This window comes from Halictus rubicundus, chromosome 1 (genome assembly GCF_050948215.1).
Source record: "Halictus rubicundus isolate RS-2024b chromosome 1, iyHalRubi1_principal, whole genome shotgun sequence".
NCBI lineage: Eukaryota > Metazoa > Arthropoda > Insecta > Hymenoptera > Halictidae > Halictus > Halictus rubicundus.
This window is the reverse complement of record NC_135149.1, coordinates 7737795-7757877: the sequence shown is the minus strand read 5'-3', so window position 1 is coordinate 7757877 and position 20083 is coordinate 7737795. Positions and strand designations below refer to the sequence as shown.

General features: G+C 39.6%; 1 long non-coding RNA gene across 1 annotated transcript; it reads right to left on the bottom strand.

Moving 5' to 3' along the window:
* Nucleotides 1–4854: 4854 nt before the first annotated feature.
* LOC143353679 (uncharacterized) lies at nt 4855–5627 on the bottom strand. The gene is made up of 3 exons (XR_013082195.1): nt 5462–5627; nt 5242–5392; nt 4855–5172 (listed from the first exon to the last, which is right to left on the bottom strand). It is a non-coding gene; the product is annotated as an uncharacterized LOC143353679 (long non-coding RNA).
* Nucleotides 5628–20083: the final 14456 nt, after the last annotated feature.

The window sequence follows — 20083 nt, the reverse complement described above, 5'->3', positions numbered from 1 at the left end:
TCTCTCTCTCTCTCTCTCTCACTCTCCCTCTGATCGCGAAATATTTTCGCGATCACTTTGCTCGAAATCTTTTCACTGCAAACCTCCAAATACTACGTAAATAAAGAAAATTCTCTTAACATCACAGCCCACAACATTACTTCATTACGTAAAGTAGAAAATATTAAAATAATAATCATTTTACTGCATTCAAATGTTTTGAAATACAATAAAAAGGGCATTTTAGAATGTTATCATTGGACTGTGGATCTTTAAGCAAAATAATATTTTTCTAAGGTTATTGTAAGAGAAATTAATTTAAAATGTACTTTCTCTTTCAATAATTCTAATCAGTCAAAAATGGTGTGATAATATTCTTATATTCACCTAATGTCTCCAGAGTTCAGTATTTTACTTGTTCGTTTTGTTGTAAATGCATAAATCTGCAGTCTAGTAATCATTTTACTCCATACAGTATTTTAAAATACAATACAAAATGGAACATTTTAAAGTGTAATGCTTGCACTGCTTGGTGTATTTTCTAATATAAAATAGGACATTTTTAAGATATTAAAATTAGAATCTATTAATTTTTTCATAAAATTATTGAATATGAATTTTTTAAATATTATCCAATACAGAATTGGACATTTTTAAATATACTCAATACAAGTATTTTTTAAAACCCGAATTTATACAATCAAGTACATAGAAATTTTTTCTTTAAGTTTATAAAAGAGCTTTTATTTTTGTACACAAATGAAAAGTATTTCTATATTTACTGAAGCTTATTCTTTAGTACAAAATATTATATTACTTCCTCTTAGCCGTATTTGAATTAAAGAATAAGGAGCATAAGTTGCATGTCACAGTTTTTAAAAACTAAAGAACGTTAAAAATTTTACAGTAGACGTGAACAATTATTAAATTTTAACATAATTTTAAATGTTAATTTCTCAATTTGAAAACCCCCCACCACAACTTGAATGACTGATTTACAGGGAGTTTTGAATAAAATTTCGTCCACAGGCTATCAAAACAGAATAAACACAGCTTTCGCGAAACATTATACTTCACACAGGTGTCCCAATATTCCCGGGAGGCAAAATCGACTCTCCAAAGAACCTTTAATCGTCCGAATATATTCCTCCATAATTCATAATCGCTGGACATCCTTCTGCAAGCACATCTACGCCTCGGTTCTACAAGCGAACTAACAATAAGAAAAAGTCAGAAGACGCATGTCCGTACGTGCTAATAATAAATTTAACGGAATCGGTTAATGCTTCGCGAAATAATATAGAATCGCGGTACTAATCAATGCGGTGGCCATATATCATGGTTAATCGTTCCCGGCGAGGTCTTCAATCATAATGTTTACGCGACAAACTTGAATTAATTGAGCGGACTTCAAAATGAAGTTCAGCAGGAGGCGGACAAGAGCGGTGCAGATCTCGAGCGACCCTCCGGAACGTATAATTTTCCACGGGATCCGGTGGTGTCCATGCTTGCCGTTCGTTTTATTCGCGCGCACCCTTCCATCTTCCTCGTGGAAACGTAAACATGGGGTATACGGGACATTCGGACTTAATTTCGTCCGTAAATTCATGGATACCGCGGTGTACAGCTCCTCAGTGGCACGTTTTCTCGAAAGGATGGCCGAAATTCAATTTTCGTAGCATACAGCCACCGTGGTGAATATATGTGCATAGAAATTAATTCCTGGCCCCCGTAATCAACCGGTGGTAACTTTGTTGTAAATCCAAAATTTTTTATCCGCTAAAAGATTCATTAATTATGTATAAGGTAAAGCATATGCATAGAAATCGATGGAGGTTATTTTCGACAGTACGTATTGTCCCAAAAAGTTGTAATGTGTGCATTTAATTTTGTTAGGCAACTAATGCACACATAAACAGGGTCGAACATTTTACTTAGTTTTATCGCGTACGCATTAGCTGAAAACGAAACAGACTGTCGAGGTACATCACTCGATATATGTCCACAAGACGAGTCTGGCCAGGGTCATATATCGAATAAGAGATGGACATCGGAAGCTCTAGAGGTCTCAGTCGATTCCCCTGACGTGGTATACCCCGCGGCAGTGGAGATTGTTCTGGGACTTTTATCCGTTAGGCTTTTGGGACGTACATAGAGTAACCACTGTATTCTAATATTTTAGACGAGACAATAGAATTCAGCAACTCCGAACACGGAGGAATAGCAATTGTTATGCAAATCGTCTAAAATGATGAGTTCTGGCCAGGCTTTTTAAGGTACCACTGCGATGCAAAATTGGCCGGTTCAGAAAATTTGCGGGCCCCGCTGCGAAATTCGTACATGAAGACGTAACTATGGCCGCCGGGTGGACAGGGTTGATCCGCTGCACCGTGTGCCGGGTACATTCCGCGGGCGACGCGGCCGGAAACGTTGCATAATTGCCGCGCGCACCTGAACGGACCCGGTCCGGCAACCCCATTCGACCGAACCAGCTACATAAATTGTCCAAGGGCCGCGTTTACAACGCGTAATTAGTCGGAACTCGAAAAATCCGGCAACCCGAGAGCGTCCCGGCCATGCCGAGTGAAGAGAAAGAGTGTGTATATCGATTCGAGCCGCGCGTTGCGAAATGTGGATCAGGGGAGAATAATGCCGGCGGACACACAGGGTGCATTCCGGTTTGTTGTGTTTTTTCATTCCTGCCTGCATAATTGCACGCTACGCTGTACAAATTGATATCGATTCTTTTCGGAGGAGGCTTTCGGCAAGCCCGAATTCCCACTGAAGATGTGAATGAACAACCTGTAGAAGTATGTAGCTCTCGAAGCTGTTCAACATGGTTTCAGTGATTTTCTAATGAACGACTTTTGTTATATATTTTTGTGATAATTTATTTAGACGAACACCGTGACTTTTTATTGTGTTCTAGAATAATTTTCGGATCTTTGGTGATTATTATAGAAAAATTAATTAATAAAAATGACTAGATGAAATACAAAACTGAAAACATTTAAAGAAACGAAAAATCTTGCGGTATTGCTTACAGCTCATTCAAATAATTGAAAACAAATGTCTATGTAGTTCCTGTGTCTTGGAATTTTTATTTTGCATTGAAATCCGCAGTGATCATCGATGATATATGCAAAATAATTATTCTCTACCTAAATTACAATAAAATCAAGAGTAATAGACATTTATTTTCCTTCTAATAATATATCGAAAATAATATATACAGTAGCGGACATAAATTTAAGACGATGATACGCGATTTCGATTATACGCGTAATATACAAGTACTGTCTTTCTATTCTGTTTGATATTTCAAAGTAAGACAGGTATATGTTTCATCTCCTTCATCTCAATGTTGTGATCGTCAAATGTAAACAATGTAGAAGTTTCAGTCGTTTGTTTCTACTGAACGTTTGTGCGCAGCGGACATTAGTTTAAGACGATCTGTCTAACAAGCAACATTTATTACGTTCTTTCTATAATTTGCTATATAAATTTTGAAATCGGAGTCCGGCATACCTTTCGTTGGTTGAAGTTTATATACAGTGGAGAAAAGTATGGGTAAGTCTCGGAGTTTGCTACCAAACGAAAGAGAGCAAATTGTAAGACTGCGAAAAGAAAAAATGACATTTTCCAAAATAGCAGGTCTTGTAAATAAATCAGAAACGGCTTGTAAGCAAGCGTGGTACACATTTTTAAAGACTGGTTAATATTCTGATCGATCAAGAAGCGGAAGACCTCGGAAAACAACTGCGAAACTGGATCGTCGGATTCACCGCTTATGCGAAAAGGACCGCTTTCGTTCTGCAAGTGTCATTGCAGTTGAAATAAACACGAACAGTGACACAAACATTGGGTGCTAGAACTGTTAGAAGACGTTTGGAAAACTTCCATTTAAGAGGACGAAGACCCCGGAAGAAACCAATGCTCAGTTCCAAAAATCGGAAAATGCGACTTGCATTTGCTAAAGCTCACGAACATTGGACGAGTCAAGATTGGCAAAAAATACTATTTTCAGACGAATCAAAATTTAATCGTGTTGCTTCTGATGGGTTACAATATGTAAGACGCCGAATTGGTGAAGATTTGAAACCACAATGCGTTTTATCCACAATTAAACACGGGGTGGTAGCGTTATGGTGTGGGCGTGTTTCTCTCGCAACGGGCCTGGACCAATACGTCGTATAGATGGAATTATGGACCGTTTCCAGTATATAGACGTGTTGAAGAATACCATGTTACCATATGCACACAATAATATGACTCATAGTTTCATATTCCAACAGGATAATGATCCAAAACACACAGCCCGAGCTGTGAAAAATTTTTTTCGTGAAGAAAATATTAACGTACTACCGTGGCCTTCGCAGTCACCAGACTTAAATCCAATTGAAAACTTATAGAATATAGTAAAGAAAAGTGTGGCAAATTATAAACCAAAAAATCTTAATGAACTTTACTCTATAATACAAACGGCTTGGAATACCATTCCTGTTGAAAAATGTCAAAAATTAGTATATTCGATGCCGAAAAGATGTGCCGAGGAGATAAAAAATAATGGATTTTGGACAAATTATTAAAATAAAACAAATATTTCACACATTTTTCGAATGAAATGTTTCCTTTATACATAGTCTTAAACTTTTGACCATGAAAATATAATATAGATTTGTTTTTCTTTTGCATATTATTACTATTATGCTCAGAAACATAATAAAAATTTTTGTTGTCAATATGTAAACAAACTATTCATCTGTTACCACCAAAATAAAACCACTGTATTTATGTTTGTCATGTCAATTGAATTATTACTTCCTTCTTTTCTTTTCGTCTTAAACTTTTGTCCGCTACTGTATTTCAAAATTCTTCTAATGTTTTTCCTATTTAATATTACACCTGCTGACCGTTGTCATGAATGCATTAAATCTAGAAGCGGGCAAGAAGGTGTGGACATCGTGCAAGCCAGATAATTAAAACGTCGTCAGCGTTGATTTTAAACCCGTGGCACGCAATCTTCGTTCTTGCCGTAGGAGTCGGGCCAGCGAACCATTAAAGTTCGATAAAAATATCACGAAGATCGGCGGGCATAAAGCTCCCTAGTCACACGGCAACGGCGGCGGCTGGTCAGGCTAATTTGCTTCAGAATGGCTCTGCCGGTACCCGAAGCCCCGTGGATGGCGCGGACTAAAAAAGTAATTTTACGCACTGTTTACACTGGCCTCGGTACGCAACGAAGCACCAGGAGTTGCGTACCGAAGATCCAAGAAGCTATCAACGTAAATCAATAACGAGAGCACTTTGGCGGCGCATCGGCCAGCTGCTGCCGCAGAGCCCATGGCCTGGCATTCCATTGGCTATTGCTTTTTCGAGGGCTTCTACTTTACAAGGAATCGTATCGACGACGCTGTAAATAATAATCTCGTGTAACTACAGGGTTCGACTTGCGGCCTTATACTTTCACCAATTAACTGACAGTCTCCGGGACATGGTAACCCCTTGTTCGGTGGGCATCCAGCACGCTGACAATGGACCAGCGCCATTGAGCAACCCGGGCTCCCTCAGTCATTGTCAGCGTTCCGTTGACCATGGCTCCGTTCCATGCTCTTCGACGTGCAGCCTCTGCGAGGCTGGAATATGCTGAACACGAATTTATCGATGTATCATTTTTAATGCCGAGGCAGTTCTTCTAGTACCGGACAGGTGAGGTTCTTTGTAAAAAATTTAGAAAATTGTGCATATTTCGTAGACCTTTTCCTTCGCATTCATTTACATTCATGTCAATTTTAATACGTTCGTTATCAGTAATTGGTAATAACCCTCATAGTTGTAACTAGATTTTTGCAAAATAAAAATTATCTAAGTTAATTGTAAGTAGAAAAAGTTAATTGTAAGTAGAAGACTTTATGCAAAACTTACAAGGCACTGGAGCAAGAATAATATTTGTTTCTGCCTCCGTGATTTTAATAACTTGATCATAATATACTGATACTCTTTAATTTGTTACTACTGCAAATTGCAGCTAATAATTTTTATTATAAATGCATAAAATCCACAATCTAGTTATAAGAAATACGTTTTTGTCTTCTACGAATCTTTATCAACGCTTGAGTGGTTGGACATGGGTCCATTTTGACCCAGAGTTGGGAACGTTCCATCTAAATTAATAAAATCATTAGCTGTTTATGTCCAATAAGGAGATCAACATTGGTCTAAAAAAAAATAGGTTCGAAAATATGTAAACCAAAATTCGTGCATAAGAATTTTAATAAATCCAGCCGTGAATTTTGAAAGCTGAACTTGTCAAAAACATCACGAGTTAATATAATACGTGACCGTATTATATCGTGATAATGAGTATATAAAATAAATATAATACAGCTGTAATTTCCAAGGATGTTACGAGAGAGCGAAACACTTTCTCAAAATAATTTAGAGAAATCCCAAGCCCATTCTCCGACGAAATATAACAACCTTTCTCGGAGCACAAACGATCCTCCGATCCTATAACAACATGTCCGCAGCGAATATCTTCGGGCAGAATTTATGATTTCGCAAACGAAATGCGAACTTCCGCAACAAAGTTGCCACTTGTCGCGCCATTGAATCAGAGCCACCGAGCAAAACCGTTTACGATTAAATTCGAGCGTCCGGAGAACAGGATCGCATCCATTTTGTCCGAAGTATCGAGAATGGTAGGGCAATAAGAGCACACGAATACTGTCTTCCTCTTTTTCGTTCACCGCAAGACGATCGGGCGAAGGAGTGGGATAAACGAAACATTCGGTGAAATCGGAGTGAGACGGAAGGAGTGGAGGGGGATAGCATTGAAAAGCTGATATTGAAATTACGTTAATCGATAACCATAAACTATAACTCGGACATACAAGTGTGACGCTGGGCGTAATTTATCTTTCGCATCCGCGAGAATATATTCAGTGATTTCGCATGCTGGTTCTCACGTCCAGCTGTGCAAAGAACGGCAGCGTACGGGATCGGGCAAAAATGATTTAGCTTCGACAGTCGCGGCCGGCCCGATAAATTGTGGCTCGATTTTCTTGCAACAGCAATCATAACTCGCGATAAAATACGAGACTTTTTTATCGTCCGGCTTGACGTCGGCGAGCCACCGCCGGGCCCCTCGCGAATCTTTTGCGAGTCCTTTGCACCCTTTACTTCTTTCGCATCGTTGAGGGGGTGCCGCGGTCGTGGACTTTCGAAAAATTAATTTCTGCATTTTTTTTTCGAGTATAAGTGCAAAGCCATTCAATGCAAAAGTGGTGTAAATATTCGTCTGTTTAATGCTAGGTCTGAAGGATTTAATCGTCATTAAATAAAATAATTGTAATATAATTTTAGCGTGGTTCAGTCGTGCTTTAGCATATTATTGTGTCTTGCAGAACTTTTACGTAATTCCTTACTATCCAACCATTAACTTTTTAAGTTGCACCATTTTTGCATTAACCCGAAACGGAACCCGGGTCTATTGTGACCCAGAGTATAAAAATCTAAATTTAATCACTCAATTTTGACCGATTCAATTGAACGAAGAAAATGTTTCGAATGCCAGAAAGACTAGTCTACAAGAAATATCTCCAAAAATTCGTTTTAAAAAATTGACAATTAATTCTGTGGATGGTCTTGAGCAACATCAATTTTATAGTTGTGAAGAATCGAATATTTTCGATCATGTATACAAAAGGGTTTGTTCGAATTACATTACTAATTTTGAAGTTCAAATAAATGTAAGTAGGGAGGGAAGGGTCCCCCTCTACCTTCTTACGTTGACTCCCTATTAATGTATCAGAAACATTCTAGACGTAGTTAAAATAATTATAAATATAAACTAAAAGCAAGGCACATTAAAAGTTACGTACATCGTCAGAATTATTAAAATTCTTAAAATGAACACTAAATTATATACCGCATTTAATGTACAACATAACGTATACATACACTAATTCATTTAAATAAATATTGTCAAAGCATGACTGTAAAAAATATATGTTATATAATTATGATTATTTTTACTTAAAAAAATAATTGGTGCTTCAGATAGCTGTGAGTTTGTGTGCAAAATCCTAACGCGAAAAGTGTAATAGTTCTTCTGCAAAAATAGGTACTAACTATATTATTTTTATTAATAATGGTAGCATTATTGGCATTATTATTTTTTAATTGTATTCAAAACCGGAATACTCACTCAAAAGCCTCCCATCTCCGATTTGTATCTTCTTCGAAAGAAATTATCCTCCGTTTCGTGTCGGAATTGTACACCTCCGACGCGACAGTGTAATTGGCACTGCCTACACGCGCGTCCGACGTTCACTGACACAAAGTTTACGATCATCGCTTGTAAATATCAAGGAATCGCGTGTTACGTCCGGACCGGTGGCGGTAAACCCACAGGAATCGTTCATGACGACGCTCTTCGAGGCGCGAAAACTTAGAAATTCGAATTGTCGATTCGAAGATGGCCACAGACCCCTCCCTTCCAGGCTGTTATTCGAGCGAACGTGGTGTGATGTTACAACGTGTCCCACGGTTATGCTGCACACTACGGATGGGAGCAAGCTTAATATGCAACCAGAGTCAATTTCGATATTCGAGCTTCGTTTCACGGGACTGGACTGTCCCTTCGAAGCAATAATGTTTTTAATGAATATACTCGGATGCACAGGTGCGACTGCATACTGATGATTGTTTCTCATAATTTTTAGGGGGCTTGATGGCGTTCAGAAAAAGTGGTCCAAACTGTTATACGAATATTATGCATTTCTGAAAAAAAAATCGATTCAATGCAAAATAGTGAAAACACTTAAAGAATTTCACTCTACTGTCGTACTGTTTCATTAAAAAATCGTTAGCTTCGGTATCTCGGAGTTAAAAGGGACAATTTTTGTTTTGAGTAAAAATCCGCAATCTAGTAAAGACATTAGAAGAATTTCAAAATGCTATTCTATTATTTTCAGTCTACAGAACATATTCAAAAAAAAAAAAAAAGATAATCATTTTCTTTTTCACTCCAGTTTGTTGCAATTCAGGCAGAAAATTTTTATTTTGCACATGGATCCGTGGTCTAGTAGTCAATAAATTTTTCTTTCACTTCAGTTTGTTACAGTTGAAGTGGAAAACTTGTATTCTGTATAAAAATCCACGGTCTACTTACAAATTTAAATTTAATCAGTCAATTTCTATCCCACTCCAGTTCGCTATAATTGTGCTATAGAATTTTTATTTTGCACAACGGTCCGTGGTATTATAATCAATTTCTATTTCACTCCCGTTTGAAATTTAATCAGTCGATTTCTAGTTCTCCCCAGTTCGTTACAATTGAGCTGTAAAATTGTTATTTTGCATAAACATCCACAGTCTACTTACCTATACGTTGAAATTTAATAAGACACTGTTCTAGCCTACTTGCGAATGACTTGAGCCCATCTCTAGCGAGCACGGCGACTCGTTCGATAAAATCAGCGGGTAAGGCTTGTCCAGGGTGTGTGTCACATAAAGATGCTAATACCATGGTATTATCGTGTACAGCGGCCGATACTCGGCGAGTTTTAAACGCCATCATTACTTCGCGACAGAAGCCACCGAGGTGACGGTAACGCGGCGAGATTATCGCCGTTTTCGCGAAATCCCTGTCCGCACGTAACCACAGCTGTCGCGTGCAATTCGTACGAGACTCGCGAGCCACACGCGGAATCGTTGTTGCGAAACGTTCGCGGCGTGACGAGTGGCGATCGGGGGAACCTGAAGACAGCGACATGGTATCGGATTGTTCAAGAAATATAGAAACGACTACAGACGTGGACGAATACGCGCAATAAACGCGCCGGGCGTTTATTGTGGACGTGTTTACGATTTCGCAGGTATTTTTGTTAATGCGCATTAGCTAAGTGGAAAAGACTTGTGGTCTTGCGAATTGGCAATAAATTATAGGAGTACTAAAATTCATGAGAGAAATTGTATGCGTACGATACACGTATTGTCGGTGCATCTAAACTTAGACACAATGTGCCATTTTTCCTGGTGCAAAAGTATCGACACAATTTTGAAATAAAATTTTGACTTTTCAAAATTGGGAACAATTTTTGAAACTATTTCTGTCTGTTCTCAGAACAATTTTCAGTACTTCGAATATGATTTTTGTAATATGTTAATGTTCAATCGAAATGAACTTTTCTCGTCGACAATTGTTATTAGTAGACTGCGGATTTGTATGCAAAATGAAAAATGTCGAAGTCGAATAGAAATTTATTTGTCCTTCTACAAATTTTAATTAGTTGTAAATAATAAAACAATTCCCGTAGAATCTTTAAGTGTCCCTACAGTTTCACTTATTAATTATACTCATAAATGCATAAAATGCGCAGTCTAGTTATCAGTAACGACAAAGATTATTCTGTAAATTATAGTGATTATTTAAAATCGAAAACGTTTTAATCGTCTTATCCTATGATCTTTTTTAATGTTGTTTCTAAGAGCTACAGTTCGTCAGTTAAGTAACTTACAGAATTGGTAATTCGATATAAATCCTACATAAATAATATTCATATTTAAAAGATTCTATCTTCATCACAAGACCGACACATTACCACACATAAAATAATAAATAGACTGCGAATTTTATACACTTATGACAAAATGAGTAAAACAGCAAAAGCATTTGAAGAATTTAGCACTAAACCTACCAAACACAAAACATATAAAAGTGAAACGTCTTATAGAAGGGAGAAGATTGAATTCACTTAAACTTTGTACGGTTTTCATTATAATACGTGCTTAAATGAAGAAATCAATTTGGTAATTTCCAATGAAAACGTTTTTTTAATTTCAATAATTGTGAAATAGAAAACCGGTCGTTTTGACCGTTGTTGGTTTAGTGTTAAAGATCTGTATTACTTCCTATTGATTAAGATTCTTAGGGAAAGGAATAACGTAGCTCCTGTATCTAGAAATTAAATCAGGCCAATTTAATTTTGCATAAAAACGTTGTTAATAAAAATCTGTGAGAAGACCATTGTCTTCCGCAATCAACATAGTTCGGTGAGCCTGCCAAGAGCACAACCGCTTGGATGACAGAAACAACCGATTGTGTCCGATCTATGGGATTGACAGGGTGCACGGTAGCTCATTAAATTTGGCAGGCTCGAAATCACGAGGGCAGGGATGGTTGGCCGACACCTGTTGAAACGTCGAGTGCCGTCATTATCCAATATCCCAGAAACAAATTGCGAGCAAACACAGGCGCTTCCTCGGTTCGATTGATAAAGCAACGGGCGGGCGGGGGTGGAGGAGGACGACTGGCGGCACGGATTGTTGCGTGGGTGAGCTTTACGAGTCCTCCCCGATCGTCCCAGAGCAAGGGCCGGACATTTGTTGTCTCGCGTGTGCTAGCCTATAACGATCGGGCCCAGATAACTCGGCGAACGTTATCCAGCCCGGGCCCATGCAAAAAAGGGCCGGTCAACGAATTGTCCTACGACCGAAAAAAATTGGACGGTCCGACGCGAGTGTAATTGGGACAAGCATAAATCTCGTTCGGGGACAATAGTTTTTCTGGGGTGGTGTATTTACAATGCATCTTGGTATCTGCAGCTGCCGCGTACGTCTCATTAATTAAGCCTCTCCGCTCCAGCATCCCACCCTCTTCTACCTGTTTCTTCTGCCATCTCTCTCTCTCTCTCTCTCTCTCTCTCTCTCTCTCTCTCTCTCTCTCCCTTTTTCTCTTTCTGGTGAACCTGTTTCTCTCTTTTGAACATCGAGAGACCGGAGCCACTCGCCGCCTACACTCACTGTTCACCAACACGTTCTCGTACCCCCTTTAACAGACTGCTCCCGATCGGTCCATGATGCTGCAAGACGGCCCTTGGAACGCCACCACGCGCTCAACCAGCCTCGGGATTAATTAAAAAATTCCTTAAACTTACAATACACGTGGAAGACAATTATCCTCGGACGGTTCGTTCCCCGAAGCTGTTTCGCTGCGCCTGGCACGCTTTCGTACTTTCGAACCCCTTTTACTTTCTTCCGGGATCCACGGACATCGTGAGCTCGGCATGCCTGTAGATCGTAAAACTTGGATTTAACCCTTTTCCTTGGAATATCGACTCGGACTCGTTGGGAACAATATTAATTTAATTAATTATCTCTCATTTAAAATTTCTCTGTCGTTCATAATTTTATTCAGAGGTTTTGAATTAATTTCGTATGCCTGTGTATTTTCCAATGTTTATAGTATTTTGTAGATTATATTCGAAATCTTCATTATGAGACCCAATGTTATAGTGCAAGGGGTGAACTTCAAATACAATAATACATTTGTCGCAATCAAATGTAGGAAGCCGGTATAAACATATTATTTAATATCATAGGAATTATAATATTATTTTGTGAATTCGATACTGTCGACACCCAGGAATTCGCATAGTGTTCAACGTGCTAGATATGTACATCATTGAATCCTTTCAATAACCACAAATAAAATTCTATTCGTATGTTATCAATAGTCGTTAGAGAAAATATTCAATACATATCGATTTTTTTTTTCTCTTATAGGATATTATGAACGACAAAGAAATACTAATCACTGTAACCATAAAATAAATCATGGTTGAAGAGGTTAAAAATATCAGGTTGTCCGATTAATAAATCAATATTAATAGACTGTGATAAAGTGTTGAAATGATATGAAGCTGTAGGGAAGAAAATTAAAAAAAAAAATTCGTAAAAATTCGCAGAATTTAGAGGAGCAATATTTATACAAGACCAAGTACCCCGCAGGTTACGTGTCAAGAAACACAGGACACAGTCCCTAGCAACCCTTAGCCGCCCGAAAGAACCTGTTAATCCCGTGGAGAGTGCGAGGAGAGCCCACAGCAAATTCGAGATTAAATTCATCAAAATCCAATTCTGAGCTCCCCCCGGGCTGCATACTCGGATGAATAATGCATAAAGTGGCGTGGAACGTCTTGTCCTGCTCCGGGACTCATCATTCACCGGGTCACCCTGACGGCGACTGATTAGACTTAGCGGGATGCATTTAGGAGCGTGTTCGCGTCAGGATCTCTGGCGAGGGTGTTTTCGCAACAAGGGAGCAACACGCGAGGGAATTAAACAGGGTATCGAATCAACGGTACCGAACGCGGACGCGAACGTGAGTGACTGTAATTACGAAACGGTAGCGAACCGCGCGAAGTTCGATCGCCCACAGGGTTCGAGAAGGAAAGTAGGATAGTTTTGCTCTACAAGGGACCCCATTTGTCCTTAGGCGAGCGTACCTGCGATTCGGAAGTTAAGCACCCTGACTGCGGCTTGCACGCGGCCTCCGCTGCCTCCTTTTTCGAATATTAAAAAGAAATTAAGCGGCCCTCGCCTCTCATATTTTACTCAACTCTTTTTAACGTCGACGGTTTTCTACCCTCGGGTTGCACGATGTGTTTGATGAATGTTGCGGCTCCTTGCTTGCAAGTATTCAATACCGTTCGAGTCGCCGGTAAAGACTTTTTGAACGCGTTTACCCTCCAGTGATGCTGCGCTCTTTTGTTATTTTATAACACTCGCGGAATGAGTGTTCGCTGGTAATGTTAACTGTTTGCTGTTTGATTAATGATTTCTCTGTTAAAACGTTTCGTGGTCACGGGACACGTGTATTTCTTTTTAAAACAGCTAATGGGGGGGAGCAAAATCGTACTCGAAAGTGAATGCGATACACGTTTAAAAGACACGAAAACGTTGAGTAATTAACTGATCCATGGTTTATCGCCTTCTGTCAATTAGTTTTAGTTGTGAGAAAGTACTTTTACCGGGTCGATACTATAATGCAGGTGTGTTATACAGGGTGTTCGGTAACGGGTGGTACAAGCGAAAAGGGGGTGATAAGTCGAAAATATACAACAAAATTTTTTCGTGTGAGGCTTTGTTTCCGAGAAAATCGACTTTGTATTTTCGCCGGGTACGCGTGCACTTGATGATGTCTCGTTATAACGGATCTCACTATATTTTCTCGAAAACAAAGCCTCACATGAAAAAATTTTGTTCCACAGTTTCGACTTATTTTTTCATGTAGAATCACCCCCTTTTCGCTTGTACCACCAGTTACCGAACACCCTATATATAGACAGCGGATTTTAGCATTTCTGAGAGAAATGAGTGGGTATAATTTGAAACGGTAAACACATTAGAAAAATTTGTAAATTCTGTTATATTAGTTTCAATCTATTAAACACATTAAGAAAGAAATTACTATTACACTCCAGTTTGTTGCAATTCAGGTAGACAATTTTTATTTTGCATATGGATCTTGTAATAAAGTAGAAGGTACAGTGTTTACTCTGTACACGAATCGAGCCACGAATCGTGACCAGTAGAGATTACTTTGTTATTAGCAGTCCTCCAACATCGAAAGATATGCGACAAAGAATTGTGGATGCATGCTCAGCTATCAGTGCAGAGGCCATAGAAAGTGCTAAACACTCTTGAATCGCAGTTTGCGTGAGTGCATTGCAGGTGACGGACACCATTTTGAACGTCGCTTAAATTAAGGTAAAAGTTATGTTATAATTATGTTATAAAAGTTATGTGAAAAGATTATAGGTGTATTTGCAAAAAATTGAAGGTGACATTGAAAAATCATGAAAAAAAGCAGTTGACAAAAGATTTGATAGAATTACGTGAAAGCTCTCTTGAAACCACGCTATATCTGATCAAAACATTTTTGATCGAACTGCTAGTATCAGAGTAATCACTATGGTCACGATTAGTGGTTTACCCGGTGTATGTCCGAAATGCCTAACCGATAAAAGTCCCAAAACTATCCCCACTTCCGCCGAGAAGTGTAAACATAATACGGCCCGGGTATGTCTTCTGGACGATACACGACACTGGCAAGATCCGTGTTGTTGACATTAATCGAGAATTCACTGTACATTATTTCATTATTTCCTATTTTCACTATTGTCCTTTTCTACGTTTGGCGTCGATCAAAGAATAGTATCTCCTGGCCGATATATGTCCGTGGCTAGACCCGTGTATTGGACATATATCGAGTAAACACTGTATATCGTGTTGCTAACACTTTCTAGAAAACACAATAAAAGAGATCGATCTTTTGGAGCAGTTACCCTGAAATCTCGCAATTCCATCAAAGGCGGACCGCAGAGAAGCGTCGTCGAATCCCTCGCGTTGACCAAACAAGTACCCTCCGAGTCGTGGCAACAAACCGTCGAAGGCTGGTAGCTCATGGAGACGCGCGCGATGCTAATCCGGGACACCGTCATTTCTGCGGGTAATTGACGCAGCACGTGTCCGTCTCGAGTTCTCGAGCGGAACGGCGCGGATTTGTGTACGTGAAGGCGCCCTGCTTCTCTGCACCCGTGCCACGGATCCGGAGAGCTGAAGCAAAGGTGGAAGGAAAGAAGGCAGAAGGCAGAAGAAGAAGAAGAAGAAGAGCGAAAGGTGGGTGCCTTTTGCCTTTCCACTTCTTCCGCCCGAACGCCGAATCAGCGTGGATTGTATGCAAATTACGGTAGCGGCTACTTGAGCCGGCGAATTTAAACGGCTCTCGGAAGGGCAGCAGCAGCTCGTTTCTGCCCTGGCAGAGGCCCGCGGTGTCCCTGAATAAAACATCTCGCGAGAGGAATTCCAGAGCCCCGGCCCATCCTGAAGAGAAAGAAAGAGACGGCGAGGCTCGCGGCTTCCATCGGAGTTGTTAAGTACACGTCGCACCAGCTGATGCTAATTAAAATGGGACTCACTTCGGCCTGGCTTTCTCTCTCTCTCTCTCTCCCCCCTCTCTCTCTCTGCGTTTCTTTTCGCGCTCGCTTCTTTCTTCTCTTTGTTCTCCCTTTTTCTTCCCTTCGATCTCCATCCTTCTTTCTTCTCTCGCTCGTTCGATCTTTTTCTTGCAACGCGCGGCTAGAGACCATCGTTGCCGACTCGTTGCTGCTCTGCTTCCTCTCGTGGCTCCGTCTCTGCCTCACGGCTAGGAATATAAAGATCCTACTTAGCCGTTATTACGAAACTACCTACGTGGGCAGACCATTTCGTGCCACTGCTTCTTTTTCGACTGGTTCGCGGCGCGGCGAGGCGTGGGCTCGCGCGCGACTATCTAAACGGTAGTCCGGCCCAGCGGCTTCGGTGTTTGGCTGTTAGGTAGACTAGTATTAGATATCGATGACACGGGCTTGTTGGGTAATAATGGGAGAAGGCTCCGACACCTTTGTGGGACGCGCTGGTGAGAGACGAGGATTCTTCTTGGGTAGGATAATGGGTGGAGGATGGTGGTTGCCGGTAATGGGAACTGTTTGCTAAGTTTCCTGATGGGAACGATTAAAAAGTGACTCTGCATCACGGAGCTAAGAATATCAACTTTGCAGGAAACACAGTGAGACAATGAAAAAGTATACAGTCGCGGAACTGTTCGAACGCCCTTCGAAACTGTCAACTTTTTCAAAATTGTACAAAACCAGCTGACTCTTTGTTCACAATTAGAAGCGTTGCTTTACCGCATAATATGCAGAAACGATTTTGAAAAAATCGCGGATCACGGTCGAATGTTTGATCGTTGTAAATAGACTGCGGATTTCGCGACAAAAATGAATAGATCCACATGCTAAACGGTAGAAACATTTAATGAGTTTAACGATACTTATGTATGATTTTCAACCGACTATAATTTTTTAAAACAGAAGTAAATGTTTATTAAATGTTCTACATAAAAATCCGCAGTGGTTATAAATAATAAAATTCTGCGAACAATAGTCCAGTTAAGGTTTCACCGTACCGCAACAACAATGTAAATCCCCCTCCTCCCCAATAACAACCAACCGCTAATCTCATCTCAGTGATTATCTCAACCGGAGCATTGTGTTCCCCATTTGCATCAGAAAAGGCTCCGAACAGTTTAAAGCGAGTATCCTGCTCGTCGGTATCTCGATGGTATCGCCGTCGATCATCGATCTCTCCTCGCACTTCCTCAAAAAACGATCACGAACCGTCCACCGGGGTGGATGAATCGCATTCGCGAGTCGCGATCAAAAAAGTTTCGGCTCGAAGAGAGGCCGCGGCGACCTCGATCTCGTCGGGCCGCTAATCCCGATCGATCGACATCGATCAAACGAAGAAAACGATCCGGCGAAACGATCCCGCTTTCATTTATCATTTCTCTGTTGATAATCGATCAGAACGCGGCTGGCACTCCGATCGACGATCGAGATCGAGAGCGGTTCTCGGTTCCCGAGTCGGCGCGCGGCGTCGGTAGCGCCGCCATTGACGTCCCTATATGTCCTTGCGTTTAGTTTAGCATAATTGACGGTGGATCGCCGAAAATACTATCATTCACCGATCTGCCGATCTTCCCCTTGTCTCCCCCCGCCCTCCCCTTGGTTGACATAACCGCTTATTAGCGAAGGGAGGAACGGCAATGCGTCTTTCCTCGGCAGCCAGCTTGACTGACAGACACGACGCCCGTTAGCGAGCGTCCACGTCACCGTGGATTAATATTTTTCGCGCGTGATCCTGCCGCGGGACGTCTTCATACATCCGGATAACGGTTTCCACCGTATGGTCACCAACTTTTCTTTCTTTTCGTTTTCTTTTTTCATTTTTCTTCAACGTCGCCACCTCTCGCCAATTTCTAACCGTGACTCGCGACTTCGTACTCGGACGCACGGACGAGTCCAGGTCCTGTCATATAAGGAGCGTCATCTTATTTTGATAGCATTGTTCTGCTAATTTTAATTAGCGCACTCGCCGCGACCCGTATGAACGTCCCACGTAATTCTGCTGTACGCGACAAGGAAAACAGACAGTGGAACGGAACTGCTTTGTCCGAATATTCGTTTATTTGTTGGGAAAAGCGCGGAAGTTTGTTTAGGAGTATTCTCATTTCAAAAAATAAAATTCTCTGAACTGGATTTTATGAAAATATTAAAGAATAAGTCAACTTTTGTAGTCTGATCTGGAAAAATAACGAGTGGACTGCAGACTTTATGCATTTATGACAAAAGTTCTGTAATTTGAAACAGTAAACAGATTTTTAAAATTCAAGAATATCAATGTTGTCAAAAGAAGGATGAAACTTATGTTGCCTTCTGCTTGGTGCAATTCCTATATTGTATATCCTATAGTGATTGGCCTCTTCATCGTACAATAATTGGCAGTGCCAAGAATTAATAAGAAGACTTCCTTCAACGAATCAAAGTCATATTTCTAATTTGTTTTAAAGATCCAAAGCATTAATCTTTCGAATATTAAAAAAAATCCAAAACTGTATATCTAGTGATTGGCGTAGGTGCCAATTAATTAAACTTCCATACAAATAAATGAACCATTCGTTGACACCTGAAAATCTGAGGTTACGTCTGATAAACAGTAAGAAGTGAACGTTAAACAGGCTATTTGATTTATAATTAAACATACACGCACTTATTACATCTGTAGTACAGTCCGAAATTAAGTTATAAAGCGATAAAGTATACTTACTCGTAACGAAAATTTTAACAAAACACTATGTACACTGTGTGCTAACAGTCATAAGTGGAACTCTGTTATGAAAACTTACAACGTTGCTTCGAAATATAAATAAGAAGCAATAAAAATTGATTTTCTATACCAGGAATTCTTAATATTTGCAGTTTAAATCAAAAGTGCCAATAACTACTGCAATGCCAGCAATAGTACAATTTACCCTGTGTATTTTATTATAAAGTCAATTCAAGCTAAAAGTTCTACTCTCTTTCATTAGGTATCGAAAAAAGGACAAACTCTTTTTTAAAATGTATTTTTACTTAACGGTGACTTCGATGATCTTTTTTTTTTAAGGTCAACTCACACGAAACGAGTTAACTGCCGTTTTGACATTGGCATTCTTCTCGAAGTTGTAATTTGCAATGAATTTCGACACGGATAAAATTAGATGTTAATCACACTGTAACAGATCATGTAAAGAGAGTGAGGTCAAACTTTCCTCGCAGGTGCATTTCCAATTTGAATCTAATGAAGCGAGGAAGCACGAGTGTTTTAATTACCAATTTTTAACCTCATATAAACAACGGAATGTTGAAACAGTTGAAAGTTTCACATATCACCGACACAAATGTAACTTTCTTTATTAACACTAGAACTACCACACCAGTAAAAATGACTGGTTTGACAACTTTATTTTAAAATGCCTACTTCATGTTATATTTTTTCTCCGCAATGATGTAATGACTTTTGCAGGGATAGCTAAAGGAATAATATAATAAACTTTAATTCTGTTTTATTCATTTAAAATAAAAGTAATTTTTTATCATGGTTACTTATACCAGTACCAGTCAATTTGACTGGTGTGAACTTATTGATCCGTATAGTATGAAGGGAAGGACCATAACAACCGACAATTTTTTTACAAGCTTGTCGCTGGCATTTAAATTATTAGCCAAAAGAACCACACTGATTGGCACAATACGCGGAAACAAAAGAGAACTCACAAAAATTTGTAAACCGAAGAAGGCTCGCTTTTCGTCGCTGCTGTATCGATCAAATGAGATTACACTCACAATTTATAAAAGTAAGCCGAAGAAGAAAGTTTTTATCCTGAGCTCAAAACATAAAACCGTCAAAATTGGAAAAAGCGAAAAGGGCCTACCTGAAACGGTCGAATTTTATAATAAAACAAAATTTGGGGTAGATATAGCAGATCAGATGGCAAAAGAATATAGCGTGAAGTCGGGATCAAGAAGATGGCCACTTCAAGTATTTTTTAATATTTTAGATTTAGCTGGCATAAATGCCTGGATTTTATATAAGGAAACCACAGGTGAGCAGATATCCAGAAAAGATTTTATGTTTCAATTAGCAGATGAGCTTGCCGCTGACTATGAAAAATCACGGATAGAACAAAGAGCATCTGAGATCCAAAGTACGTCAAAGAACTCACCTTATTCACGCAAATGGTGTCGGATAGGGTACTGTAATAATAATAAGACTACCACCATTTGCAATCTTTGTAAACAATATGTATGCGGAAAATGTACGCAGAAGAAACTGTACGTTTGTAAGAACTGTGACGAATGATAACTTTTGTACCTAATAATTTAAATTATATTCG